Source organism: Lynx canadensis, chromosome C1, assembly GCF_007474595.2.
Source record: "Lynx canadensis isolate LIC74 chromosome C1, mLynCan4.pri.v2, whole genome shotgun sequence".
Lineage (NCBI taxonomy): Eukaryota > Metazoa > Chordata > Mammalia > Carnivora > Felidae > Lynx > Lynx canadensis.
In genome coordinates, this window is record NC_044310.1 from 145,782,087 (window position 1) to 145,799,761 (window position 17,675).

A 17,675-nucleotide genomic window follows, 5' to 3' on the forward strand; every position below is an offset into this window, starting at 1 on the left:
TGTAAACAAATTTGAGTTATATGCTATTAATAGTCTAAAAATAATAAACAGTTATTTTAACAAACATATTGACACATTTTTGAGATTAGGGTAAAAAATGCAACAGTGTTATGATCGAGGGTGCTTTGTATCAAATACAAATTGTCCTGCTTAATGATCTGTCCTAATTAAAAGCTGTCTTAATTTTTAAATGGGATTCTCTATGGATTCACAAGTGGGATTATCAATTAAAGGCCAGTTAAAAGCTGAATCACTTAATTATCTGGAAATTTCTTACTTTAAAATTGTTTAAGTCTATGTAACTAATTTACCATCCTTATTTGAGAATGTCAAAGCCGTAAAGGCTAGTGTTTACCCTTTCTGTACGAGCTGACATATAGGTGGAGCTTTAGGTTTTATTATGGAGAGTAGACATTGGTAAAATCCTACTTGGCCATTTTATAGGCCGAAACACTATTTCACCTGATTTAATTACCACCTTTTCACCTTTTTTTCACTTTGGAGAAATCCTCTATTCAAATCACAAGTGGTACTTTGATTCTTCCTAAGAATCAGGGTGTTGTTTCGGGGTGTTATTTTTATGAGCTATCGAGTCCTTAAAGGTATGGCCAAATGCCATTCATGTCTGTATTTGCAGGCCAGGCCCAGAAATTAGCTCGAAAGACCTTGAGTGTGGGTGAACTGTGGATAATGTGCATTGATAGCAGAGTATACACTTAAGCCAGGAGTCACAACAGCCTTCCTCCTATCACTGCATGTTCCTCTGGCCTCCCAGAGCAGATATTCTGACCTCTGGCCTTAGTTGTGAACTTCTTATCTAGAGGCGTGGATCGTAATTGAGCATACACAGAATATTTGCCTTTGGGAGGCCTATTGCCTGAGCCACCATGGTACTCTCAACAGCGTATTTGACAACATCTTGAGAGTTTGAGGTAAGGGCTAGGATACCTGTTGTGAAGCTATGGTATAGTTGGATCAACAGCTCAGTATAATGCAAGTACTGACAGAGATGAGAATGAAGTCAGGTCCTGAAACCTGCTCAGAAGGTGAGATTTACCTGGATGGCAGGACTGGAGAACAACAAAACGCAGCAAACAGTGAATTGCTACATTCTCTCTGCTCAGAGCGTAATGAATTTGGATTCATATGCCCTAAGAGAGTCTTCATCATTATTGAGGCATTGAATTTTTAGGGGCATCACTATTCTCTTTGTATTCTCAGGGTGTGTGTGTGTGTGTGTGTGTGTGTGTGTACGTATATACCTGTATATATATGTATGTGTGTGTGTGTGTGTGTGTATGTACGTATATACCTGTATATATATGTATATGTGTGTGTGTGTGTGTGTGTGTGTGTAGTAAATGGCACTATATTTTATCCCCGTTGAAGATTTAAATCTGTTTACTCTTCATTCTCCAATGGGGGATTATTTTTTTAAGTTTATTTATTTTGAGAGAGAGAGTATGCACACATGGGGGAGGGGCAGAGAGAGAATCCCAAGCAGGCTAGGCACTGTTAGCATGGAGCCCGATGCTGGCCTGATGTGGGGCTCCATGCAGGGCTCGAACTCATGAACTGTGAGATCATCACCTGAGCCAAAATTGAGAATCAGATGCTTAACCAGCTGAGCCACCCAGGCGCCTCACCAATGGAGAATTTTTTGATCATGGTCTCTGACAATTCCTTTAATGAACAAGAGAAGACCTGTAAAGAGCTGGAGTATTTCAACAACCATCAACTACACTTGTAAGCAGAAACGTCTAAGGAATGGCCAGGTCATTGACTTTACCTAACAGAAACCAAGTAAATAAAGAGTTAATCATCTTAAATGACACTCTAAATATTTGTTTCAGCTTCTGGCCTGGCCACAAGCCTGTGAGAGATTTGGTTAGTGTTTAGGAAGGGCCTTCCTGATGGGTGGGAGCAAGCAATCCTCCTGCCTACTCTCAATTTGCTCCTCAGCAGACTTCTCCAGTCTTTCCCGGAAGAATTCCAGGATTGGGATGGCTCAGATTAATCTAAATCATTTGGAAAAGTTTTCATTCAGGTCCTAACCCCATGATGAAATGTACATCAAAACTGAATATGATCACAAGTAACAGCCATGGAAAAATCCTTAAATACCTCCTACTCTGGGATTATTTCTTTATGGTACAAGTTGGAATTAAAGGCAATATGTAAAGTTCTTCCAGGCAATAAGTAAAACAATAAAATAAAAATTCAAAAGAGTAAGTAAAAAATAAGGAATCTCTTTCAAATTCCTCCCAGAATTATCCTATTTATGTGTGCCAGGGGTCTCCTGTGTATAGCTTCCAAACTCTATGGCATCGATGTTCCTGGTAACTGATCTATAAATGTTACTCAATCCAATGCATTTATAAATAAATAGCTAACATACATTACTTCTAGGTGGCAGTCATAGTTCTACGTGCTTTGCCTATATTGACTACTCAATCCTGTTATTCCTATTTAAGAAATGAGGCACAGAAAGGATAGTAACTTTCTCAAGGTGGCACAGGTAGAATGCAGAAGAACTAAGATCCAGTCCCAGGCAATCTGATTCCAGCATCAAAGTGCTTCATCACACACAGTAATACCTCTCTAAAAATTGTAATTTGGTACCCATATTTATTCAATCCTGTAATTTTAAATGGAGTTTCCTGAATGGAGGTGGAAAGCAAAGGAGAGCTGTTCAAAACGGTTAGGATCAAATGTCATACTGCTGTGTTCATTAAAAACAAACATCTTCACATTCCTCATGAGTACAAAGTAATGTGTCCTCACCCAGATACATTAAATTGGGTGCTCCAGAAATGGATTTGAGCTCAGAATCTTTCATGATTATAGATAAAGTGAATTGGGAGGACCTTATCTAAACAAATTGTTTGGAGCTAAACACAAAGCTCAAATTAATGGTACAACCTAGAAATGCTCTCTGAAAGGCTAAATCTTTGGATTTTTATGCTATGTGGAAGAGGAGTGGGTTCTGTTAATAGGACAGACTTCGTGCAACATATGTTAAGAAAAAAAATTGGAAGCACTTAAAAAAACACAAGTTGGAAGCTCAATCTTGCAAAAAAAAAAAAAAAAGAAAAAAATCCTTAAAATATTTTGGAGCTTTTAGGAGAAAGTCAATATTAAAATTAGTATGAACATGAGAAAGGGCTTTATGAGTCGAGTGACTGTTGTTTTTCTAAATGTCAGCATGGAAACCCAAACAGAGAGGTGAGTTGGGTCCCTGGAAAGACTGACTGGGAAAGCTGAGTGTTAAGTTTGTGACGTGGTTGATGGCAACCAAAAATTGTCAAGTGCATGATGACAAAGTATTTCCTGGAACTGGGGGCAGCTTCAAGACTTATAAACAGGGATGATGTTGTGGGGGCCCGTGCTTTAAACCTGGACGGGATCTATATGTGGCAATGTAACCAGTGGTTTGAAATATGTTCCCAGACAGGGGTCTCTGGAATTTGGAAGCCATTCATAGATGGTTTGAGCTGAGCTTTGTACTGAATTGACAATCTTTGTATACAGCAGAGGAAAACAACCAACTTTGAAACATAACCTGCTCCCTGGTTTTATCTTGACATCATGGAAAACAACCAAGGAAATGTCCTCTGCTTTCATTTTAATGTCATGATCTTGCAAATATAATACTCAGCTCTTAACAGAGACTAGGACTTACTTCATTACAGCTTTTAGGGTTTCATCCTGAAAATCATATTTAATTGAGTTCTTACCTTTAATTCAAGATGGTGTGACCCCCTACTCTAAGGAGAGCAGAGAAGTGTGTTCTAATTCAAAGTTACAAACCTCTCTACCTTAGTTTTCTCATCTATAACAAGAAACCATTGAGGTGCCTGGCTAGCTCAGTCAATTGAGCATCTGACTCTTGATCTTGGCTCAGGTCATGATGTCATGGTTGGTGGGACTGAGCCCTGCATGAGGCTGTGCACATATCAACAACAACTGAGTTTGACCATGAAGACAAAAACAACAACAAAACCCCCACAAACTCTTATAGAAGGTTGAGACCAGTCATTCTTTTTTTTTTCTTTTTAAGTTTATTTATTTTGAGAGAAAGCAAGAGTGTGCAAGCCTGAGCAGGGGAGGGGCAGAGGGAAAGAGAGAGAGACAGAGAGAGAATCTCAAGCAGGCTCTGTGAAGTCAGCACAGAGCCTGACTCGGAGCTCAGTTTCACGAACTTTGAGCCACCCAGGCACCCCTAACTTACTTTTTAATCAACTTACTTTTTTTTTTTTTATTTAAAATTTTTTTTTTTCAACGTTTTTTTTAATTTTATTTTTGGGACAGAGAGAGACAGAGCATGAACGGGGGAGGGGCAGAGAGAGAGGGAGACACAGAATCGGAAACAGGTTCCAGGCTCTGAGCCATCAGCCCAGAGCCTGACGCGGGGCTCGAACCCACGGACCGCGAGATCGTGACCTGGCTGAAGTCGGACGCTTAACTGACTGCGCCACCCAGGCGCCCCTAATCAACTTACTTTTTAATCTAACTTTTTCCTAGGAAATAATTTCCATGAATTACATATTAATATAAACAAATTAATAAAATAAAAATTTTAAATGCCCACATACCACCTCAAAGTATCTCATGAACTAACAGCATTTAGAAAGTCCTGACATAATATGGGGCTCCCGGGTGGCTTGGTAGGTTAAGCGTCCAACTCTTGATTTCAGCTCAGGTCAGGTACTCACCGTGATGAGATCTAGCTCCCGCATTGGGCTCTGCCCTGACAATGCGGAGCCTACTTGGGATTCTCTTTCCCCCTCTCTCTCTGCCCCTCTCCTGCTCCAGTTCGGGCTTGTTCTCTCTCTCTCTCTCATCTCTCAAAATAAATAAACTTTAAAAATAAAGGAATGACTGGTCTAAACTTTCTATGAGAGTTTATGGATTTTTTGTTGTTTCCGTCCTCATGATCAAAGTCAGTTGTTGATATGACCTCCTTAGAGTGGCTATTAGTTCCATTAGAAGAGAAGAGATTATATAATATATAGAATAATATGTAATATACACACATGCATATTATATATAAAATACCAGATAATAGTAGATAAAATAGGTAATACATATACATAATTCTCTTAAGTGAATGTGATGCCCGAGAAATTTACCACACTATAAACTAAAGAAGAAACACTCTGTGAAAACCAGAAAAGAAACTTACCTAGCTTCCCCAGTACACTTCTCCAAAACTGATTCCCGGCAGAGTTAAGAAAAGCACTTTGCAAAATATCTGAAACAGCAGCCTGAATCGAGTTGTGACTCCTTCTAAAGCCTTGGGTGTTTCTGGCTCATACCTTACGGTTTATGTTACCATTTACAGAAACAATGAAGTGTTTTTGTTTAAAAGTCTTTCCCCTCTAATTAAACAGAGATGGAACTGAGTCAACAATGGAGTTCTGGAAGCTGACAAACTGAAAATGTCAATAAGCTATTAGAGACATGCTCTGTCTAAAGATATTAGGAAGTTGCATTGATCCTGAATTCTTAAGAAGAGAAAAAGACCTACAGATCCGAAAGTAGGCCTTAAGAGGACCTGGGAAACCTTAGCCTGATCATGTTCTTTCCCCCTTAGCAAACTCTTTCTGACAGTAGGCCGGAAAGAGAAAGCCAGGGCTTGCCAGAGTTTTAGGAAGGAGGAAAATTCCACACTCCTTTAATTATGCAGCATTTGTATTCTCTCTATAGGATCTCCTACACCTTTTGTAAGGTAGAAAAAAATGTGTTCAGCAGAAATCCGTCAGAGCTCAGAAAGCAGAGCAGCCTGGTTGCAGGCAATGATTTTGTCTTTTATGTATTTTTATACTTGGGTTGGGGGAGGGATCCTTTATCCATTAACCACAGAGCAGTCTCCACATCCATGAAACTTTTACCTAACCCCATAGATCTCATATTTTATAGTGATGGTTGCACAACTTTGTAAATATACAAAACCCAGTGAGTTGTATCCTTTAAATGGGTGAATTACATGGGATGCGAATTCTCTCTCAAGAAAGTTGTTATAAAAGTGTTAGTGTGTGTAGCACCAGCTGGAATACAGGTTCTTGAGTTTCAGCCCAAAGGGCAGAATCTCTAGACGCTGAGTCCAAGCAGCTGTTATTTAAACAAACGTATCGAGTGACTTCAGTGAGATGACCTAAGTCCACACTTTTTAAGGAAATCTAAGAGATTATGTGTTTTGCTACCTCCCTAAACAAGAAGAGAAATCCTCCTGACGTTCACAATGACCAATAATTGATAGACGAGTAGCCTTCCTTCAGAAATCTTAAATTTGACCCAATTCTTAATTCCCCCTTTTGAATGTGAATATTATCAGTCTTGTAGGGAACCACGATAAATTTTTACTGGAGCTAGGTCAGGTGTCCTTTCAGATAACTTACATGAACATTTAACAGGTCACAAAAGAATTTCTTGTACATTTTCTTACTTAGTCCTCACAAAGACCCTGTTGAGTTGGAGGAGCCTTCAAAGCCACCCATCTTTTACAGATGGGGAAGGGGAGATTGAGCAAAGTTAAATGTCTTGCCCAAAACACCTAACAGAAAACTGACCAACCTGCTTGGATATCAGGTCTTTTGACTCCTAGTTAACCCTCTTCTCACTATAAAAACCTGTCTTAAAAAATGCTTCTTCAGTATGGCCTTCACTAACCTTTAGAAGCTATGTTTGAGCACATTTATGAAGTTGCTGTCGTTAATTATGGTTTAAAAAATGTGCATCTTTGGAGCCGCCTAGGTGGCTCAATTGGTTAAGCATCTGACTTCGGCTCAGGTCATGATCCACAGTTGGGGAGTTCAAGCCCCACATTGGGCTCTGTGCTGACAGCTCAGAGCCTGGAGCCTGCTTCAGATTCTGTGTCTCCTTCTCTCTCTGCACCTCCCCCTCTAGCACTCTGTGTCTCTGTCTCTCTAAAAAATTAACATTTTCTGTTTATTAAAAATGTACATTTTTTTTTGCTTTGCAGCACAAAAAGAAAATGCACAACTTAACACATTTCCCCCCAATTCTCTGTGGCAGTTTTTGTCTAAAAACTGGATTAATGTAAACCAGCAGTGGGGAACACATGTGAGTGTGTGTGCATATGCATGTGTGTGTGTTGAGAGAGAGAGAAAGAGGAGACATATATTGTGTCTCCGTGTGTTTGTGGAGAGAAGGATGGAATATTATTTTAACGTGAAAGTATAAAATAGGATCATTTATTAATTTGTATGTGAACTATTAAAAGAAACTAACATGTATTGGATAATTATTATGCTATAAATCTACTTGGCTCCTGTCCGCAACCCACCCACCCCCTCATTCCTTAAAGACATGCTTCTGGCTCATTGCCTGCTTCACTCAGATGCCACTGTTTTCCCGAGGTGAAATAATGTCCCTTTGAATAAGCTACAGCCTCTCAATTCCTTGATCATATGTATATTAACCTTTACCTCCACTCCATTTTAGATATCCACCCTGAGGGCAATGTCATCACCCTGACTTTGAAATTTATTCCGCAGACCCCACTGACCACAGCTGGCTCTATTTGACATCAAGGAATTCTGCCAGCATCTGGTCAACCCATTCATTTCTTTACTTCCTTTCCGGAAAACCTGAGATTTTGTGTTTATTTCTTCAGTCCCTACCCTTATCCATTCCCAAACTTCCTGGCCCCATTGTCCTTTTGTTGAAGGCACCTAACGGAATCTCGACTCAGACAATCTGGCATTTCCCTTTCTCTGCGCCTACTGTGGGCCAGCAGCTGTCTGCAGTCCTCTCTCCAACGTCATCTTGCTTTCAGTGCTGCCTGGAACCCTTCCAGCTCCTTTAGAGTTTTCCCATTTTCATCAAAACTTTAAATACAGTCCCTTGGCCATGAGACCAAGGAGATCAACTTTCTTCTTTACAGAGAAAACGGAAGCATTTTTCATGGAAATGTTTTCAACTGATTATCTCCAAATCTATAAAATTAGCTGCATCCCAGAACACATCTTTTGCTACGGTAAGATAGGTATGTCTCTCTTTTACTGAAAGCAGACACTTATAGTACTCTTCACATATCTTTGTCGTCTCCCTCTCTTCTGACTCCTTCGTGTTTCCAATAAAACATACCAAATCTTTCATATCTTAAAATGAAAACAAAACAAAAAAGGCTTTCTTATCCCTAGGTGCTCTTCAGTCTGCCATTTTTTTCACTTAGTTGTCAAATTAAAAGCTTTGGGATCATCACTTATTTCTTCCTTTTCCTCCATATACAACTGGTATGGAGGCCCTGCTATACCCATTTCCTCAATATCTCTTTGTTCAATGGTATCCCTTTCCAATGCAAAGGCCCTGAATCAACAGAAATATGATGTGAGTCCAATGTGTAAAATTTTCTGCGCTCTGGTGGCCACAAAAGTGGAAACAATGGAATTAATTTTAATGTATTTTATTTCAGCCAGTATGTTAAAATTGTTTTCATTTCAGCATGAGGTCATGATTAAAAATCATCAGTGAGATATTTTACCTGCTGACTTTGGATTCGCCCCATTTTAATAGGCATAGGCTGCTAATGCCACCATATTGGATAGTGCAGCCCTAGATTCTCATCTCTTGCCTGAGTCCATCAGGTCTTCGCCGCTGCCAGGAGGAAGCTTCCAGTGGTTTTCTTGCTTCTTGTTGGGGCCCCTTCCCACATGTTCTGTATACAACAGCCAGAATAATTTTTTTCTCAAAATAAAATCTCATGTTGCTTTCCTGTGTAGAACTTGGCATGGTTTCTCACAGATCTCTGTGCATTTTTGATATTTAAAAGGCCCTTGGGGCACCGGGGTGGCTCAGTCGGTTGAGCGTCCGACTTTGGCTCAGGTCATGAACTCACAGTTCGTGGGTTCGAGCCCCGCATCGGGCTCTGCGCTGCCAGCTCAGAGCTCAGAGCCTGGAGCCTGCTTCGGATTCTGTGTCTCCTTCTATCTCTGCCCCTCCCCCACTTGTGTGCTGTCTCCCGCTGTCTCTCAAAAATGAGCAAATGTAAAAAAAAAAAAAAAATTAAAAATTAAAAGGCCCTTGACTATTTCCCAGCTTCAACTCTTCCTTTTCATGTTCTACAATAGAGCATATACCCTCCCCACTAAACTTATTTGTGTTCCTTAAAGCCATTACGACCTTCTTGATGGCTAGGTTATTGCATATTCTGTGTCTTCTGCTTGGAATGCTCTTCATCCTCCAATCCTCACTCCTCTCCAATAGGTTAACTGCTGTGCATACTTCACACATCTACAAAAACCTTCCTTCATGTCCTAGAACTGGACTATGGGGTCTTCCTGTGTATTCACATGCAACTCTTAGTTTCTTCCATCATATCCTTTATTACACTATTGCTACTTTCTTTATATTTGGCAGCCTCCCCAAGGAATAGAACAGGGACAGCACTTGGTCATTTTTTTTTTTTTTATCCCTAGCTCCACGCATAGTGCATGGCATATGGTAGGTGATCAGTAGATGCTCACTGAATAAATGAAGGAGCAAATGAATAAATGCAATCTTTTTTAGTACCAGAGAAGAAAAAAGAGAACATTTCCTGTTTGTAAATTCTCCTGTGATTTAAAAGTATTTGTGTGTCTTGTCTTTTCCTGATTCCTTGGACCTCCACTAATTTCCAGATGAACTTGCTTCAAAACAAATCGTTTATTTAAAGCAGGTATTAAAAGGCAAAGAGCATGAAATAGCCCTTTTACTAGAAGAAAGACAGGAAAACTTCCCACAGAGAATAACGGTGAATTGCATAGCATATATTAACAATTATCGTTCGATTTTGTAGTGAAATAACTGTTAATAATGTTAATCAATGACTTCCCTGTCACTAAATCTAATGGACATTTTATTTATTTTTTATTTATTTAAGCGTTTATTTAGTTTTGAAATAGAGAAAGAGAGAGAGAGTGAACGTGAGTTGCGGGGGGGGGGGGGGGGCAAAGACAGAGGGAGACGCAGAATCCAAAGCAGGCTCTAGGCTCTGAGCTGTTAGCACAGAGCCTGACCAGGACACGGGACTCAAACTCACAAACTGCAAGATCATGACCTGAGCTGAAGTCGGACGCTTAACCGACTGAGCCACCCAGGCCCCCTCGGGTGGGCATTTTAAATCTTTGATAGCTTACCTGATTTCACAGGTGATGGTATTTGAAAAACAGATATCTGAAACCTCACTCCGCTACCTTTCCTTCTGTCTCCCTGGCTCTTCCTTTTCATTCTCCTTTCTCCGACCTTACCTGTTAGAGTTCCTGAAAGCCAGATCTTCAGTCCCTTTGTCCCATTCTCAACTCTGTCCCTATTTAGTCCCATCCAGTCCCTGACTTTCTTTTCTCTATACTAGTGTTTCTCAGGTATATATTTCAGTGCCAAACCTCTGGTCTCCAAATCCAGCATCTAACTATCTACTCAAGATCTCCCTTTGGAGAGATGACTATACTTCAAATTGAACAAAATAACAATAGAATTAATGATCGCCTATAAAACTCACTCTCCCTCCAGTGTATTCTGTTTTATTGAACGATACTATCATGCACATAATTACTCAAGCCAGAGCCCTGGGAGTCATCTTAGATACCTCCTTCTCTCATAATCCATATTTCAAATATCTCCCTAAGTCAAGCAACACATAGTGAATTAATGTTAGGAATATTTTACATTTATAAACATACAGGGTTCTTAAAGTAAATATGTATTACATGTTACATATTATCATTATTATATATAATATTGATATTATATATTTATATAATATTATATATATATATATATATATATAATTGCTTTTTTTTTGCAGAGGTATGGAGTTTTTTCTGGGGGGTCCACACAACATTTATCTAAATGCTGTTAAGGGTAGAGGATTTTTATTATCCTTTCTGCCCTCTTGTATATCAGGGGAAAACTTTTAGTTTCCCAAGGGAGGATAAGGGCAACGTCATAGGTGACATCTTAATTTTTTTTTTTTTAACGTTTATTTATTTTTGAGAGACAGACAGATCATGAGCAGGACAGGGGCAGAGAGAGAGGGAGACACAGAATCCAAAGCAGGCTCCAGGCTCTGAGCTGTCAGCACAGAGCCCGATGCAGGGCTCGAACTCACAAACCGTGAGATCATGACCTGAGCCGAAATCAGATGCTTAAGCGACTGAGCCACCCAGGCACCCCATAGATGACATCTTTTTTGTTAGCCAAGAGGGACAAGAAATATGAGCACTTTGGATACCAGTTAACACTTACATCCCATTTCTCATTTTTTTAAATTTTTTTTTTCAACGTTTATTTATTTTTGGGACAGAGAGAGACAGAGCATGAACAGGGGAGGGGCAGAGAGAGAGAGGGAGACACAGAATCGGAAACAGGCTCCAGGCTCTGAGCCATCAGCCCAGGGCCCGACGCGGGGCTTGAACTCACGGACCGCGAGATCGTGACCTGGCTGAAGTCGGACGCTTAACCGACTGCGCCACCCAGGCACCCCCATTTCTCATTTTTTTTAAGGAGTTTGTAACATAATAACCAAAGTCTAGAATTGGAGGGGAGCAGCAGGAAGTACAGTCTTTGGATAGTTAAAGTACAGAAGAACTCCTGAGAAAGAATATTTCATTTTGTTGTAATTGCCTTCGTCTCCATTTCCCTTTGGGTGATATACAAGCCAGGAAGTTCTGTATTCTTTCTTTACCTGGAATTAATAAAACAGAAGATCGCTGGCCACCATTCAGCTTGTCTGAGTCCAACCTTATTGGCAGGGCTCTGAACGCCCCAACATAGTGTTACAACACTGCTTGTATCAAAGTCAGTCTCTTTGGGTCACATGGGCAGCATATGTCTATGTGCTTACCTGTGTTCTGGGAAGAATAATTCTTTTTAGTAACTAGAACTTAGCTTCTATTGTGAGAAAGAGAGGTTCCAAATCAAACATGAAGAAAGTTTCTCTCTCCTAAAAGTCTGGATGCAGAGAGCACAGGATGACTACTCAGTTGTTAGGGATCCAGGCTGCTCCCATCTTCCCAGGTGTGGACTTGACCTTTCAACCTTCACTTTTCTCCAACCCTCACTTAGCTACATTTAGCCATGAGGGTAAGGTCTAGCTAAGAGGATGTGAGGGGAAATGATGTTTGTTTACAACTTCTGGCATGTGTCCCTAAAGGAGGACAATTTGCCTCTTCCTTCATACTACTGTTTGGGAGGGTAGGAGATGTCATTGTTTCTGGCCCTCATAGGTCCAGCTAAAAGTCAGGACGTTTATTATAGAAAGGAGAACAGCAGCCTTTGGCACGTGCATAGAAAACATCTATTCAGCCTGGGGATACAGATTGAAGGGTGAGGTAGGCTTGGTTTGACTTCTGCTTTCAGCATCTGTACCTGTGTGAACTTGGGCAAGTTCGGATGTTCTTGTTTGTTTCTTCCTTCAATACTCCACGCAAAACTCCATTGTAGAATCCGTCAGGTCTCGTTGCAACCTACGTTTGTGTTCCCCTGTGCTTCGTTCAGTGCCCAGCCATGGCTTGCACTTCCTATTCTTGTAACGGTCATGGGAGACAGTAGATTCCCTATCTGTGTCACAACTATTTGCTCCTTTCCTTCTATTTTCACTGCTTTCATCCTCCACTTTCTTTCTTTTGTGTACCATCTGTTTTCTCTTTGGATTAGGTATGCGGGATGCATGTATAATGCCCCTCTGGCACATTAATCCCATTCCACTGTTAACATGTTCCATTCCTTTATAAACCCCTCCCCCTCCCACTTTTTAAAACCTTATTAAGGTATATATAATTTACAAATCATAAAATTCACACATTTTAACTGTACAATTAAGTAATTTGGGGTAGTTTTACTGAGTTGTATAACCATCATCATGATCCAATTTTAGAATGTTTCAGAATATCTTCCTTACCCCAATAGAATCCCTTGTGCCCATTTACTCTTAAACACCATTTTTTAGAAACAAGAAAAGAAAAAGCAGCTTCCTACTTGAAATGGTAAGCCAGAATGTATTATATGACTATTGAGAACTTAGTGACTGTTAGTGCTATGGAGACTTCTTATAGAATAAAATATAATACCTAATATCAAGGGGGGAGCTAGTTGGCAAGATCAGACCTCCAAGACCACCGTAAGAAGTATGTGTCCTATTTCCAGCTTTTGTGAATAGGCCAGTAGTATAAGACTACAAAACTTATCGTGAACAGATTATCTGAATTTGGAAAAATCTCTCAGACCCCATACAGATATTTTTTTCTCCTTCCAGTTTTAAAACACCCTTTCTTAAACTGACTGACCATTGATAGTTTCCAGAAGTATGGGCTTTTTCTAACATCTCTTCTCTAAATGTCATCTTAAATATGTACCTCCTTCTGTTTCCATCTATTTGTAACCAGAATCTAAATTATAGAATTTGCATCTTTCCAAGTAGGATCTAACTTGCTGTTCAATAAATACTTCTAATCCTAAATGCAAATTATGGCCACTGTAATTTTTCGCTTTGGGATACTTATGGAAAAGAGTAGTGTTTATTAACTTTCCCTGAATTAAATGTAACCAGTAGCTATTTTGGCCTTCAGGTTGTTATTAATGATAATTAACTGTGGTGATGAAGAATTACTAATAGTTATGATCCTGAGGAGTAAAATGATGTATTTCAAAGAGCTCCCTGTACCTTTAGGTGTTGAGTAAAGCAATCCAGTCTTTTTTTTTTTTTTTTTTTTTTCATCCAGGAAGACACAGGCACTGGCCATTCCTGGGTGCCAAGTGCAGATTACTCTTCTGCCTACCCCTTTCCTGTTCTCCTCTGGAGCTTTTCTCATGGCTAGCAGCTCAGCAGAGACACCTCCCCTAGAGGAGACAGGCGATGTTAGGTTAAGAAATGCTTGTGTTAGCACTTGAACACCTGCCTTCACCAGTTTTAGTTTATTTATTTTGAGAGACAGAGAGCATGAGTGAGTGGGGGAAGGGCAGAGAAAGAGAGGGAGAGAGAAAGTCCCAAGTAGGCTCCACACGGGCAGCGCAGAGCCTGACACAGGGCTTGAACTCATGAACCAACAGATAGTGACCTGAGTGGAAGTTGGACACTTAACAGACTGAGCCACCAAGGAGCCCCAACCACAGGTTTTATTTTAGATGAAGGGAAATAGGGAAGACAAGTTGGAATGAGTCACCTTCTTTTCATCCTCTAGCAACACGAATTCCCAAGTGTGTGGGGGGGGGGGGGGCTCTGAGCAAGGAGTCCTCTGTTGTCAGAACTGTGACAGGCTTGGCTGCTCATATGACGGGGTGAAGAACTTGAGAAAGGATGAACTCGAATGCTGTGGTTCTCTACCTTGGCGGCATATGGGGCCAGCTGGGGAACCTTTTAAAAATGTTCAATGACCACCTTCAGAATGGTTAAATCAGTATATTTGGAAATGGGATTCAAGCATCAGATTTTTTTTTTTTTTTCTGAAGCTTGCCAAGTACTTCCAATATGCAGTCAAGGTCAAGAATTACTGGGCTAGTAATAGACCTCTCGTTTTTTTTCCCTCCAGTTTTATTGAGATATAATTGACGTATAACATTGTATTAGCTTAAGGTGTACCACATAATGATTTGGTATATGCAAAGTGATTAAAAGAGTTAAGTTTTGTTAAATACCATCACTGGCCATCTCTTCTTGACATGCAAATAGCCATCAAGCAGCAGCCCCCCCCAGGCTTATTTGTTCCTTGCAGTCACCTGAGATTCTTTTTTAAATTTATTTATTTAAAGTCAAGTTACTTAACATACAGTATAGTATTGGTTTCAGGACTAGAACCCAGTGTTTCATCCCTTACATAGAAGACCCAGGGCCTGTCACCCATTTAGCCCATCCCCCATCACCCATTTAGCCCATCCCCCACCCACCTCCCTTTCGGCACCCCTCTGTTTTTGTATTGAAGAGTCTCGTGGTTTGCTTCCCTGTTTTTGTCTGATTTTTCCTTTCCTTCCCCTATGTTCATCTGTTGTGTTTCCTAAACTGCACATATGAGTGAAATAATATGATATTTGCCTTTCTCTGACTGCTTTCGCTTAGCATAATACATCCCAGTTCCATCCACATTGTTGGTAATGGCAAGATTTCATGATTTTTGACGCCAAGTAGTATTCCATTGTGTGTGTGTGTGTGTGTGTGTATGCTACATCTTCTTTATCCATTCATTAGTTGATGGCCATTTGGGCTCTTTCCATATTTTGGCTATTGTTGATAGCGCTGCTGTAAACATTGGGGTGCATGTGTCCCTTCGAATCAGCATTTTTGTATCCTTTGGATAAATACCTAGTAGTGCAATTGCTGGGTCATAGGGTAATTCTATTTTTAATTTTTTGAGGAACCTCCATACTTTTCCAGAGGGGCTGCACCAGTTTGTAGTCCCATCAACAGTGCAAAAGGGTTCCCCTTTCTCCACATCCTCACCAACATCTGTTACTTCCTGAGTTGTCAGTGGTATTTCGTTGTGCTTTTGATTTGTATTTCCCTGATGATGAGTGATGTTGAGAGTCTTCATGTGTCTGTTAGCCATCTGGATGTCTTCTTTGGAAAAGTGTCTCTTCGTGTCTTCTGACCATTTCTTTACTGGATTATTTGTCTTTTGGGTGTTGGGTTTGATAAGTTCTTTCTAGATTTTGGATACTAACCCCTTATCCATTATGCCATTTGCAAATATCTTCTCCCATTCCATCAGTTGCCTTTTAATTTTGTTGATTGTTTCCTTTGCCGTGCCGAGGCTTTTTGTCTTGATGAGGTCCCAGTAGTTCATTTTTGTTTTTGTTTCCCTTGCCTCTGGAGACATGTTTAGTAAGAAGTTGCTGTGACTGAGGTCAAAGAGGTTGCTGCCTATTTTCTCCTCTAGGATTTTGATGGTTTCCTGTCTCACATTTAGGTCTTTCATCCATTTTAACTTTATTTTTGTGTATGGAATCACCTGAGATTAAACATCTTTTTTTTTTTTTCAAATTTTTTTTTTAATGTTTATTTATTTTCGAGACAGAGAGAGACAAAGCATGAACGGGGGAGGGTCAGGGAGAGGGAGACACAGAATCTGAAACAGGTTCCAGGCTCTGGGCTGTCAGCACAGAGCCCGACACGGGGCTCGAACTCACGGACCGCGAGATCATGACCTGAGCCGAAGTCGGCCGCTTAACCGACTGAGCCACCCAGGCGCCCCTAAACATCTTTTTTAATGTTTATTTATTTTTGAAGGAAAAAGAGACAGAGCGTGAGCAGGGGAGGGGCAGAGAGAGAGGGAGACACAGAATCTGAAAGGGGCTCCAGGCTCTGAGCTGTCTGTGCAGAGCCCCACTCTAGGCTCCAACTCACAAGCCAAGAGATCATGAGCTGAGCTGATGTCAGTCTCGCTTTAGCCGACTGAGCCACCCAGGCACCCCAAAGAATCACCTGAGAGTTTAAAAAGGTACTGATGCCTGGACCCGTTCCTTGAGATTCTGATTTAATTGATTTGGGGTTGGGTTCTAGCAATCATTAGCCTTCTTCAAAGGCTCTGCCAGTAATACTAATGTGCAGTCAGGAGGAAGAACTGCTAATTGGACTGGGAATAAACATTTTAGCTCATAGCCAGCTCTGAGGGAACACGCTCTGTACCTGCTGGACAGAGTGCCAAGAGTTCAAGCAAGAATGTGAAAGGGAAGGTGTAAGCACAGGAAGAGAGAAACATGACGTGCTTCAAAGTGGGGGCCTATGGTCAATCCTTGTGCGTGGTGTGTGTGTGTGTGCGTGTGTGTGCGTGTGTGTGTGTGTGTGTAGTGATGTGTGTGACAAAGAAAGAGGGAGATTGCGAAAGGCAAATTTGTCCCCAACCAAGAGAAATAGGAGGATAGAAGATAGAACTGAGTTGGCTTTTTTTTTATAGTCTATAATTTTGGACATTTGGCCAACGTCTCTTCATCTGTGAGCAGAGTTGGTGCAGTTTTATTTGCATAAAGAATAGATGTGATCCAAGTTTTCCTGAAAAGGCTCCCTAATCCAAAAATGTGCCTCCTATTTCACCTTTCCCGTCAACCACCGTGGCTGAAAAAGTCCCCTGAGTTAGAGCCTTTCTTTTGGGTTAAGCCAGGCCAGTAAATCAATGTGATATCCTCTGTTGGCTTTAGAGTTTAGCTTCATTTTTGTTGTCAAATGCATTTACGTAGACCTTGGCTTGGTAGGATATGAGTGAGAATTTAAAAACAGACTTCTCTGGGCTTCGCTCTGAAATTTCAGAATTGCCTGAGAAAGAAGGGAGTTGTCCCCAGAAAGGGAGTTTCCTCAGGTGACAGAAATAAGCCCTAACTTGAGGGAGGGGTCTAAAGACAATGGCAAGGTAAGGTGACCAGAGGCCAATGTACTTCCTTTACAATTAACTAATTGCTGCAGTTGTTATTTGCCCCAGTGAAAACCTTGAGGGTGGAGAAATGTTTTTATCCCTGTTTCCCAATTCAGAGTCAACTGACACGTTCATCTTTTAGTGCCTCAGGATGGAATCTAGGGTTTGGTTTGGAAATGTTCTGGCTTGGAGCAGAGCTCCTAATGGCTGTCCCCTGACGTGGCTTGTTTTTTGGGGTTTTTTTGTGTGTTTTTTTTGGACATTCTGTATTATTGTATTAGATCAGCATGTGGCTTGTTTTAGTTAAAAACAAAATCTGATTATGAGCCATTA